Source organism: Nuphar pumila, chromosome 3, assembly GCF_984573655.1.
Source record: "Nuphar pumila chromosome 3, dmNupPumi1.hap1.1, whole genome shotgun sequence".
In the NCBI taxonomy this organism is placed as follows: Eukaryota; Viridiplantae; Streptophyta; class Magnoliopsida; order Nymphaeales; family Nymphaeaceae; genus Nuphar; species Nuphar pumila.
Window position 1 is genome coordinate 59,512,367 of NC_143251.1, and position 13,330 is coordinate 59,525,696.

A 13,330-nucleotide genomic window follows, 5' to 3' on the forward strand; every position below is an offset into this window, starting at 1 on the left:
TTGGAGAATATATAAACACCATATGATAATCCATGATTGTAGAGGGTGTTCAAGTTCAACTCATTTATTGATTGAACTGAGCCATGGTTGAGTTCGTGAAAAGCCTGAGCCAAAGAAGCAAAGTACAAGCTAGTTCATTTACAATATATATATATATATATATATATATACTTGTTCATAGTTGAAAATAATAGAATTTACAACATAAACCTACTAAGCCAAACTCAAACTCGGCTCATTTACAAAATAAATTATTGTTTCAAACTTATAACGAATAGGATTTGAACTCTAAACTTATTGCGTGCAGGCTAAACACTTCAACCATGCATTGTTTCATTTCCAAGCGCAAGCTTTAAGATTTGAATATGAAGCATTTAGGAAACTGAAGTAGAAGAAAGTAATAATTGAAGAGAGAAAAAAGTAACATTAAAAAGGGTAGATAAAGCCTGCATTTTTGCTCATCCTTGAGCCTCTTCTCCAAAATAAGTCATAAATAAGTTTTACATGAAAAAATAATTACTAAAAGAACAATTCTTCTTATAAAGTAAAAGTGTAATTTCAATATCATGAAAGTTTGACATTTTACATGTGGGTGATTCCTTGGAATGGAGCCAATTGATATACAATGATGGGACTTCTGACTTTATGTTTTGAATCATCCCAAACAAGTGAAGCTGATGCCATAGGATTGGCGCCAAGAGGATCACCATTCACCTCTACCTTAAAGGATAGACGTTGTCCCCGTCTCCTAAATAAGAGAGTTTCTGGTGTGACACTGATCTTAAGCTCACTTGGGACATTGACCATTGCTTTGTAGACTGAAGTTGTTGCACCAACATTGGTCACTGTGCGATAGAACACGGCATGGACTGGGTCGGATCCATTGTTAACTTGGACCTGCATCGATGGGTAGTTGAGACCATCATAGCCTTGGCCGGCAGGTATGGCAGAGCAGTTGTTATATTGACCACCAGTCACGATTCCCAAGGCAGCACCGTCTATGTGATCTTTACAGAGAAATTGGGCGTATGACAATTGGTCCATGTCATACACTAGGCCTGGGTGAACAGCATGTCTTGGATCAAATAGACCCGAACCGTAGGCAAATTCTGCGTCCTCATTCAACCTTGGGTCCATCATCTTTGCTAGAAATGAGAAAGAAAAACGGTTAAAGATATGGTATAGGCACCTTTGAATCTTCATACATAATGGGCTATCTGGGTTAGCAACTTCCAAGGTTAGGCACATCTAGAGCAGTTACGGTTATGGGTTGTATTCAATCCATCTTGTACATCTCACTTGGAAACCATGAGAATGTTAAAGCGGGGGGCCATACATAGATAGCTCCATCAAGTGAGATGTGCAGTTGCGATGGAATATAACATCATATCAAATAGCATGACAACTGCCCTCGTTGCAACTATTTGTAAGCACCTGCCATGGGTTTTTTTTTTTTTCTTATATTGGCAAAAATAGGCACCTACCATGTTGAGAATTGAGTATTCATTTCAATGGAGAGAGCAGAGACATTTTGCAGATTATTTTTATGAATTGCAATATAGAACTATTGCATGTTATTTGGCGAATCTCTAATTATATTTTTGTTTGCAAAAGGCAAATCAATGGATTTCCAAATTCACACATTTACAGACCGAAGCAAAAACAGAGAACAACACTACTATTTTGATGCTATCTACCAACTATAGAATTCTTTGAGTGAAGTAAAGGATCAAACTTACGAAACCACAAAGACAGATCTATACATCTACAATCAGATACTAGTGTGTATTTTATTTGTTTTAAGGCATCATTGTCAATGCAAAGCAAATATTATAGAGGAAAAATATCAAATAAAACAAAATAGAAAACAAATTTACCTGTGGTCATGAGAGCAGACTTGATTGCAGCAGGAGACCAACGAGGGTGGAAAGACTTGACGTATGCAGCCGCACCACTCACATGAGGACATGACATTGAAGTTCCAGACATTATATTATAGTTAACCATTCATTCGTCATCCTTCTTCCCAGTCATTGAAGATAATGGTGTATATGCGGCCAGAATATCTAGCCCAGGGGCAGTGATATCAGGTTGTAATCAAGGGTATGGTTATTAGATCAAGCAACAATGATTAGCACTATCCGATCATTTAGAGGACAGAAGGGGATGCATGGCATCCAGTCATTGGGCAGAGTACCTACTCAGCCAATGACCCGATTTGCTCTCCCTTTTAAGCATGTAAAATACTGCATTACCTTGAGGATTCTTGGTGAGAGTGTATTCGGGCCACGAGATGAGAAAGATGCAATTTGTGGAATGCTCACATTAACTGTATAAGTCTTGTATATAACTGCATAAGGCGACCTTCAAGAAAAATAGAGGAAAAAATCAATTTTAATGGATGATGTTTGGAACAATCTTTGTGCAACAAGTATATACGTGATGTAATAAAGCAATTCATAGAGCTTTGGAGAATAATTAAGATGGCAAAATCAGGTTTTTGGAAGGTCTGTTGGCTTCAGTCTCCCATTGCAGACAACATTGTCAAGAGTTGGCAGTCTTATTGATGTGGCCAAATATCGTGGGTGGGCTTTAATTAGAGTTCCAGATATGACTACTCCATTGCTTAACTTTATATTGACATCGAATTGCTTCCCAAATACGAATTCGGGTGATATTCAAGGATGGGTTTGTGTCACAAATAACCCTATCCTCCTCTGGAATTAGCTAGATGAACAAGGTTAGGGGCCCAACCGAGAAGGAAGGAGTTGTAGGCTGACAGAGAAGGATCGTCACCAACGATACACGCCACCGCGCAACAACAACAACAACAACAACAACTACGCAATTGCGCAAAAAGGGAGTGAAGATGATTGTATAGTGCTGGTCAATGCATGGAAGCCTCTCACTTCAAGGTTTCATTGTAACCGTTACCCATGTCAGGAATTTAAGTGAGGAGATCGAGTTTCAATTTACTTACCTAGTGGAATTGATGTAATCATTTATTGTCATTGATTTGTTGGTATCCACTAAAACTGCTGGTAGAGCAAAAGGGAAAGCTGCGTCTTGGCTTTTGTAACTCTGAAAGATGATTCCAGCCCCTCCAATGTCCCTAACACTGGAGTCAAGGTCTCCTTTTACCAAATCACAAAGAACAATCTTCCCTTTCACCTTGTTGGGATCTAGAGTCTGATCACAAAAACTGCAAACAAATTGTTAAGCAATCATGAGTACAAGCTATAATCCTATTGCAGACATTTTATAGGGTAAGAATCTTCAACCCACTTTTGAAAAATATTTTTTGACAAATATAACCGTACGGATCGGATCTCTATGGTCAAAAACCTAAGGATTGCCTCTTGTATCGAATTCTTTTAAGAAGTACGTGAGATTTTATATATATATATATACATATATATATATATACACTACACGCGCAAACGAACCCCAAGAATTTCTAAAAATTATCTTGAACTTTCCCGAGGAACGCAAAGACTATACAAGTATGTAGTTGTTCTTACGTTGGATATGGCCCGTAGCCACCTGAACTGCTTCCTGCCTGGGCCCCAGTGATGAGTGGGTAATATTTCTTATTCGGGGAATAAGTATTTAATGATATGCCTTGTCATTTTAAAAAGAAGAACCAAATTAACAAACTTAATATATAAGCTAAAACAAGCGACCTAGCTAGAAAAAAAGATTGTGAAGAAAATTTTTAGTGAAGAGCCAAAGGTATACTGTAATCTGCATGTCATTGCCCAGTGCAAGTTTGGTTCTGAACTGCCGATCAATGGAACTCGCCGCCACCGTAAGGATCCATGGTGACACATTCTCCACCATGCCAGGGTCAGGGCCATCATTCCCGGTCGACGCCACCGTGATAATTCCCTTACTCATGGCATGAAACGACCCGATCGATATTGCATCCTTGAGGTATCCATTGTTCATGCCGCCTATGGAGATTGAGATCACATCAACACCATCGGCGATGGCATCGTCGAAGGCAGCAAGAATGTCGATGTCGGAGCAGCCAGTGTCTTCCCAGCATACCTTGTATGCAGCAAGGCGAGCTGCAGGGACTGCACCCCGCGCAGTGCCATTAGCAAGCCCATACATGCTTGCGTTTGGAACTTGGACACCAGCTGCAGTTGATGCTGTGTGGGTGCCATGACCCTTAGTGTCAACTGTAGATAGTATATCAGAGGGTTGAAGTTGCGTGAAGGGTCCGTCTATTCTATAATAGTTGGCTCCGATGAGTTTGTTGTGTCAATTTAATTATTGAAGGTTGGGAGTGTAAATCTTTGAATGAATCAAAGAGAGAGAGAGAGAGAGAGAGAGAGAGAGAGAGAGAGAGAGAGAGAGAGAGAACATACTTGTTACACCCACTAAAATGCTCAGATCTTTCACATGTAACCTTCCATTTAGCAGGAGGAGGTCCAAGATCCTTGTCGTCAAAGCTCTGTGAATGGGGGCTGATACCTATGTTTATATGAGGAAAGATGGCATCATTTTCTTGAAAAGAATCACTTTTATGAAAAGAAGAAGAAGAAGAGCTCCTTCAAAATAAAATAAAATAAAAAGAGCAACAAATGTGACTGGGTCAAGTTGGCTAGAAAACCAAGGAACAACTTATTCATATCTAATCAAACCATTGCTTACATTCATAATACCCTTTAATGCTTACCTGTGTCCAAAACTCCAATGATGACATCACTTTCAAACTTGAGCTGCCTTTTTACATTCAAAGGGAAGCCGACGAAATCCCACGATCTTGTGGTGTGAAGCTTGTGATAGGAATTAGGAAATACTGATGTCACGCCTTCAGTTTCTGCACATTATTAAGTAATAGTATATTAAACAAGCTAAACTATTGGAAAAATTGATTGTGTATACAATAGTCAATGTACTTGTGTTTCATACTAACCAGCTAAACTTTTTGCTTCCTCCGGTGAGAGTTTTGCAGCGAATGCATTGAAACTTCGCTTGTAACTGTAGACCATTGTCTCTCTTGCAATGTCATGGCTGCCAAAATGAATTTCATGAAATTAAAGCAAATTGCTCATCACATGCTCAAGGAATGCCAATAATTAATTGTGAACGAGTGGAAACTTTTTTCATAGTATACACATTTATGATTTAGTATCAATAACAAATAAATTTTCGAAACTTAAGTTTGATAGGAAAACTCATTCATTTGAGATACTACTGCTACCATTTTGATGTAGGATTGGTTGGAAAACATCATGTGGCACCAGCCATGATTGTTTGGGAAAGCTAGGTTTATATATATATATATATATATATATATATATATATATACAGAGAGAGAGAGAGAGAGTGTGCTAAATGAAGCATGTTATATGGGTTGTATGAATTTTTTTTGTTTTATTTTAAAAGTTTGATCATATAGATGAGATCTGTGTGCCTGGTATTATACGGATCAAGGCATGTAGTGTTTGGTTTCAAGACATGGTTGGTTTTTATAATGCTTGAAAAATTGATGGCCAAAAATCATAAATCTTCAAGACTCCAAATATATATCATGATAGACTGCACCTGTCGATGGATTTAGAGAGGGAGAGAGAGAAAGGAGAACATTCACCATTCAACATTACCAAAATACATCCAACAGAATATTGGATGGGAGAGAAACAAAAGAGAAACAGAGAGAGAGAGAGAGAGAGAGAGCGACCTGCCGGTTACAGATGCAAGCATGTGATGGTGCGTGTCTGAGAGAAAATTGGATGGCACGTCTCCCATGTACACGATGTATGACTGCCAATGTTAGACAGTTTAATATATGAAATGATTAATCTATGTCAAGTATCAACAGAAAATCTTAAGTTATGTGAACCACCAATAATTGCTTGAGATTTATGACTTCCAAATAATCAAATAGGCAAAATGATATCCAATTGACTCACTAGCTACCTACTTGTGAGAAATAAATTTGAGCTAGTCTCATCAATTACTTACCTTCCTTTCCGTAGTGCTACTGCAATGGACCACCGTGAGTAATAGGATGCAAATTATGAAGGACATTTTTGAAGTACCCATTTTTCTTTATATGTTTGGCAAAAGATACTTGGAAGAAATTGGTAAAATGGATTTGGTAGGAAAAATAAGGGAATTTATTTGAAAGGAATTTGGATTCTTTTTCTTTGACTGCCTTTTACATGCATGCCAAACGGAAAAACAAATGCATTTTGGAATCCTTAATTCCCAAGAATCGCTCTACCTCCCAAGCAGAACCTTCACTTTTGCTAGACACAATGGAGGGCAAGGAGAAGATCGGTAAGTTGTTTTCACGTGGTAAGTATTAATAAGGTGATCAGTTGCTAGCCTGTGGTTGAGATCTTTTTCCCTTAAATTTTGGATGTTAGAAAACTTTCTGCATTTAGACAATCATAAAGATACCCTTGGCATTACAAAGAATGGAAAATCAATATATGAGCTGGATCCCAGCAACCTGGATCCGAACTTGAATTTAATGCTGCAAATATGGATCCGAACTGAAATTGCAGTAGAGTTGAACTCGTATATGAAGTTTTATATGGTAGTACTGATTCTGACAGTGTTTGTAAACGAGAGTTTTCATGGAAATAAGCATAAATAGGTTGATTTGTATTGTTGTATATATTCCCACACATGCATGGATCTAAATAGATTCATATTGAGTCCAAAATAACATAAATATGAAGTCGATCTAAATATATAAGTAGATCTTATTTTAAAATTCATGTATGGGTAGCATGTCTAATTTGTAGTTTGGATCAAAAGTCCGTCTGGATCCAGTCCCATTGATGACCATTTCTGATCAATTAGACAAACCGTGCTTGGAGATCCATTTGTTAAAACAGGCAGGCTTAAGCCCTGAACAATGGAGCAGGGCCCAATTCTGGCATAGGTGAGGTTGGTCCAGATCTGACTCAATTCCTAATTTTTGTCATTTCTTTTTTGTAAACCCTAAATGTAGAACCACCCATCTTATACGTTTTGAACCAATTGATTGCCCTATTAATTGGGAATTAGGGTATCTTCAAAGGACTTGCTGTCAATTAGTAAATTGAACATATTTACAGCCTACAATTGTTGTCTTAAAACTAAAAGGCTCATCAAGTGGTTGGAAGACCATGAGCTTCGGGTCCTATGATTCGGTTCAATTTCAAGGGGTATCCAAGCTTTTGGCTTGAACCACCTTGAACTGTGTCAAACGTAAAAAAGCTAATGGCAAGTGAAGATGATCATGCTTATCCTCAGCTTTGTACAAAAAATTCTCCAATAAACAAGGAACTGATTGTATGAATTTTTAGGGTAAAATGATCCACCCCAACCCCAAATTATTTGTTCCAAATCTGTCATATTCGGATATGGATTATCTGAATATCAGATTTTATAGGTCAGATCTACTTCGGAATAGGATTGAAGCTTCAGACCCATTTTTCACCCCTACGCTATGCCACTTTTGAATGATCAGATCCAGTGTCGATTCAATCAAGACCGGATCCATATCCGGACCTGTTTTGATCCCAAGGTAAAACCCAGTCAATGATTCTGTTAGTGTAAGTGAAACATAGACATTGACAGACCATAAATTGTGTGCCTGGAAAGTAGTCAGTCTTCCATGCTCTTGTGGACATTCAGGGATTCCATGGAGCCAAACGTTTGCTTTGAACCTAGCAATGTTGTCCCTAAATGTGGGTCAATGGTTCCATTCCCAGCCATGTACTGGACCTGCTACTTGGCCCACAACCTACCGAGCAAGTTCATTTGGCTTCGCCAAAAATATTAAAAAACAAAAAACCAGTAACAAAGACCATCATAAGTGTTTAATTTGGTGCACCTCTCTTTCCATTATTCGATCCACATATTCTTCGCGTTGGGAGTGTTAACTTGTATAGTGTAACTAGTGTCCTGCAATCCGGTGCTATAGATGTGTTTTGATATGGTCAATTTGCTAAGAATCTACAGTTGAATTATGCTTTTTTGACAAAATTACGTTAACTTTCTGATGAAAAACATGCTTTTTTGGGTTTAGAAAGATAACAATAATTATGGGATATTGATTTTTCAAACCCTAATAAAAAACTTGTTTATGTACCAAAAATTTGAATGATGCAAGACTAATTCACTTTATTCTTGACAGTTTTGCTCTTTTGTCTGGTCAAAATCATAGCGAACAATTGAATTTTTTGAGGTAACAACTTACATGGCACATGATTTTCTCAAGTGATAACTTACACAAGTAGTTTAACCAAGGCACCTAAATTTTTCAGGCAACAAAAAGGCAAAAATATTAAGAAAAAACTTAATGGACAGATTTGTCATAGTTTCTAAGACCTTCTCATAGGCTTATCTATCCAAATTAACTTTTGCTAGCGACATTGTTGTTTATCTTGTGAATTTAGCATAATAGTACTATAGCAGGTGATGAGATATCACTTGCTGCAACAGAGGATAGAGAATAGAAAAAACACAGTTACAGTCCACTGATCCCAATACACCTGCTACAAAAAACATTAGCAGATGCAGAAAACATAGATAAGCAACCACATTAGACTACACTAGAGTCAAACTATGAGTCCATACAACTTCCATTTGACTGCTGATCATCCAGCTGAATGAAAAAACACAGTTACAGCCCACTCAGCCAATCACTTGTATATATAGGAGTTGTTTGCACACTTTTGTTCTCATTGCTTTTACTAAGCATTTCTTCAATAAAAGCTTTATTTTTTATATTTTGTTCTCTTGTATTAGCCCTTGTAGGCTTCTTGTATTGTCCTTAAAGGACTCGTGGTTGAGCACATAGTGAATCTGCTATTGTATGCCTTTAGTGGCTCTTGTCTTTTCATCTTCCACTTCTTTCATTACATCATAAGAAAGAGAGGTTGTGCCCTACCGTTTCCAAGGCCTTTAAAATGCAACCTATAGAAAAGTTGTCCTGAATAAATATGTTGTAAGCTAACAGCAACCATGTAACAATTGATTGTTTTTTGTTTGAAACTCACCAAACATAAAGAGGAATAAGGTTCACACACGTCTTAGCTGGCTGAAAGACTCATTAAAAGCTCATCTTTTTAACATGAAATGTTGTCATGAAACTTATCGAACTGCATGTATAACCTTGGAGTAGTAAAACCAATCACTATAGAGATTGAAAATTTGTATAGAAACTCCCTTACAAACAAGCTACAATAGTAACAGGATTGATCAAAATAATATGAATCATAAAGCAAGATAGAAGTTGCATTAGTGCATGCTGAGAACCGATAATGAAGATCCCAGAGCTATGACAAACTGCATCAGCACCTTCATTTTTAGTAATTTAAATATATACGAGGAGCAATTCCATTTTCAGCAATAACCTTGTTGAGCACATGCTTAAATCAGCTGAATTAGTGAGGATTAAAAGAACTGCCACCATCATGAAGACCATAAAGCTGCAAAAAAAGCTACACAAGCAAGAATGTAGATTATGCAACAGAGAATAATAATGTAATTGAGACGACTCTGACTGTTATATGTGAAATTTATACAAAACAACATCAAACAAGTTATCTGATGCCAAATGAAACTAGAATTATATAAAATAAAAGTTCATTTTCTAAATCACATCATTCTAAATCTTTGAAGAAGCTCAAAAAGGATGAGAGAAGTGTGTCAATCCTCCCAAAATAAAAACAAAATAAAACCCCAATATCTATGTCACACGGACTCGGCTAAGGAGGCACCGCACCCGAGTCGACACGCCCCAACACAGGTGCGGCTTCGGACACGGCCCAAACTCGGTCAATGCCAATTCGAACTCGGTCAACGAGTCAAGGCTGAGTTCATCCATGTTTTGCACTCGATCAACATTGATCGAGTCTATTTTTGTCCATTCTTTAGGACAAAAATTTATAAAAACTAAAAAAGATATATCTTTTATATATTTTTATATATACTTCTGTCTTTAGAGAGAAAGACTGTGCAGAGCACAGTCTTTACCCAAACTGTGCAGAGCACAGTCTATACCAGACTGTGTATATATATATATATATATATACTTTTACAAAAGATAAAGCCCCCAACATTAAGAAAAGAAAAAGAAAAAAATACTTTTATAAAAAAGTTGCAAGGTTTTCCTTCATTTGATGCAGCCCATTTAGTTTTTTCTTTCCCTCTGCCCTCGTGTCTCTCTAACTAAACCCGTCTTCTAACTCCCAACCTACCCAACCCCTCTCTCTAAAAAATAACAGAAAGAGAGTTCAAAGTTGAAAAAGTCAGGGTTTTTGTTTGTGTTTTTCTTATTGAATGCATTTCCCTTTTTGTTCTCCTCTGATGGTTCATTTTACTTGATGATGTGAGGATCATTGATTTTTTGCTCCCTTTAATTTTGGGGTTTGGCTTAGTATTAGAAAAAAATGCATCACATGTAGGGATCAAACAAGGTCTTCACCCTCGCCTTGTCTTAAAATTCTGCCATCCATCCCCACGCAACTTTTAATTTTAACAATTATCCTCACCTCCATCCCCTGTCCAAACAAGCCGAGGTGGGACCCCATTTCCCCTTGGTCCACCACCATTCCTAAAGAAGGAGAGAAAGTTTTACTAATAGGGATCCGTGATTGGGTGGGTGGGGAGGCAAGGTGAGGCAGGAGAAAGCGCAAGTCCAACCCCACCTCCATCCCTGCATACATTTTTGTTTTAACCTCCATCCTCGTTTCATGTCCTACATACCCGGTCCAAGGTGGGGCCCCATTTTTCCCCGATTCATTGTCATTCCTAATCACATTATAACCCCACCTTGAGCTTCAGATGGGGTTTGACCAGCCACTTCCAAACTAGTTGAAATATATTTGGCTAATATTAAGCTAAGGCACATAGAAAATGAAACGATTAATCACAAAAACCCAAATGATGGAAAGGAACAAAAATAACAAATTTGTGAGGGTGGGCCTACAAAAAGTGTTTCCTCAAACTACGAGAGAGAGAGAGAGAGAATGTGGTGGGTAGGCATGGAAGTTGTAAAAGCAGCTTAGAAATCAATGGTCCCCACCTCTCCTCTCAAAAGAAAGCATAAGAGATTTGTTAAATAAAAAAAAAACACAAAGATAAGTTTCTTACCTTATTTTTTCCTTATGCTCTCTCAATTACCTTTTTTAGCCTAGCCAAACCCACAAACCCCAAATTCGAGAAAATAAAAAAAAATCAATGATCCTCACATCAACAAGAAAAAAATGGACCATCAGAGGAAGACGAAAAGGGAAATGCATTTAACAAGAAAAACATACAAAGAAAATAAACCAACCTTTTCAACTTTGAACTCTCTTTCTGTTATTTTTTAGAGAGAGGGGGAAGCTGGGATGAGGTGAAACGGTTTCAGCTAGAGATAGATGGGTTATAGGGAAGAAACTGAATGGACTACATCGAATAAAGAAAAACCCTACAATTTTTTTAGAAAAGTACTTTTTTTACAATGTTGGCACCCTTTTTTCTGTGGGGTCCACTTGGAATGCCAAGTAATGTTGTTGTCGAAATAAACACCCAAGACTAATCTCCATGTAACTTTGAATCCAATGTTCACCAGCCTAATTAGTTTCTCATATACCTTACTTTCATTAGAAGTATATACATATATATATGAAAATTAGAATATGTTTTCCAGCAACTGATTTTAACCAACAATCATCCGATTTACAGATCAAACAACTTCTATCTTTCTCCTTCCCTACCTTCCCCTTTTCTCTCCCACCACTTCCATCACTATGCCACTAGCCTTCTTCCTAATGACCATCGTCACCCAACAAGGTCCACTAGTTTCCTCCCTATCACCTTCAGCCTCTATTAAAGTTGATTTTCTTCCCACCACCAACAACATTCATCTTGGTCAGTTTCCTCTCCACCTGTCGCAGTGTCTATCCAGGCCAGTTTCCTCCCCACCACCGGCTAGTCTCTCTCTCTCTCTCTCTCTCTCTCTCTCTCTCTCTCTCTCTCTCTCTCTCTCTCTCTTTCTCTCTCTTTCTCTCTCTTTCTCTAGAAAGTGACGACCATCATCCCTCCAATGAGCCTCTTTTTGGCACTTTAAACATTGTCCCTCTGGCGAGCAATGACAACCATTCCTCCATCTACGAACCCCACCTCTAGCGATCTTCTGCTCTCTCTAATCGGGTTCTCCTCTGCATGTATCTCTCTGAAATCCACCAAATCTTCCCTTCCTTAATTACCCATGACCCAACTCCCCATTTTCTGCCATTTCCGTCAGAAAGGCAAAACCGCATATTTCTCTCATCGGTTGCTTCGTCTCTGTTTCAAACCCTAATCTTTTCTGATTGCAGAATCTCTCTGTCCCTGCAAAGATCGGGAAATCTCTCTGTCCCTGCAAAGCAAAAGAGCCCTGGTTGAAACCCTAGCCTCTGCCCCTCTCGGTCTCGACTCAAGTCTCACCTTCGTCCTGCGGTTCGTCCCCCTCTGCCACCATTCCAGCATCGACGACGGTGGGAGATTGGGAGTTTTTGGCGTCTAGCCACCGGTGAAGGAGCAACCCCCCTCGACACTCAGGAGCCAACGTCGCCCGACCTCCTCTGCACGACACCTCTCGCTGTGCTCGAACCACCATCACTCGACCTCCTCTGCAGCTACGCCCCACCGCCCCTCAGACAGCAAGTTCTTTCGAGTTTTGGGGGTTTCATGTCTGCTAAAGAGGGCCTTCAACTGTGGATCCTCGGTCCTTTGGAGATTTGGGGGTTGCATCACCCTCGCTCGCTCATCGTGCTCCAACCCTAGGTCGACCTCCGACTGCAGCCATCCACCGCACCTCCGGCAGCCAGGTGCTCTCTCTCTCTCACCTTTCTTCCTCATGAATAGCTCGCCGCATGTTTTCTAGGGTATTGCTTTCGATCTCTCTTTGAGAGCAAATCAACGGGCCCTCCATATCATTTCTCAAATTTTGCATTTTCAAATTCCAAAATGATTTCAGTTAAATTTCTTTTTCAAAATTCAATTTCATTTCTCAAATTTCAAACTTTTAACTTTCATTCAAAATCCCAATTCCAAATTCAATTTAAACTGGAATTCTGAGTTTCAACTTTAAATTTTAAAACAACCTCAAAGTTCAAAATGAATCTCAAATTCAATTTTGATTTCCCACTTTCAAAATTCAAAGTAAATTCATTTCAAAAATTCAATTTCAATTTTTGAAATTCTCAAAATTCAGAGTAAATTCAGTTTAAAAGTTCAATTCTAATTTCAAATTCAAAATTTGTATTCTAAATTTTAATTTCAAATTTCATTTTCAAAATCAAGAGTTCAAATTCAAGTCTCAAATCAAGTTTTCATTTCAACTTTT

At 38.3% G+C, this 13,330-nt stretch overlaps 1 pseudogene; it reads right to left on the bottom strand.

Annotated features, from left to right (window-relative positions):
* Positions 1-582: 582 nt before the first annotated feature.
* On the bottom strand, positions 583-12,601 carry LOC149842964 (subtilisin-like protease SBT4.14; annotated as a pseudogene).
* Positions 12,602-13,330: the final 729 nt, after the last annotated feature.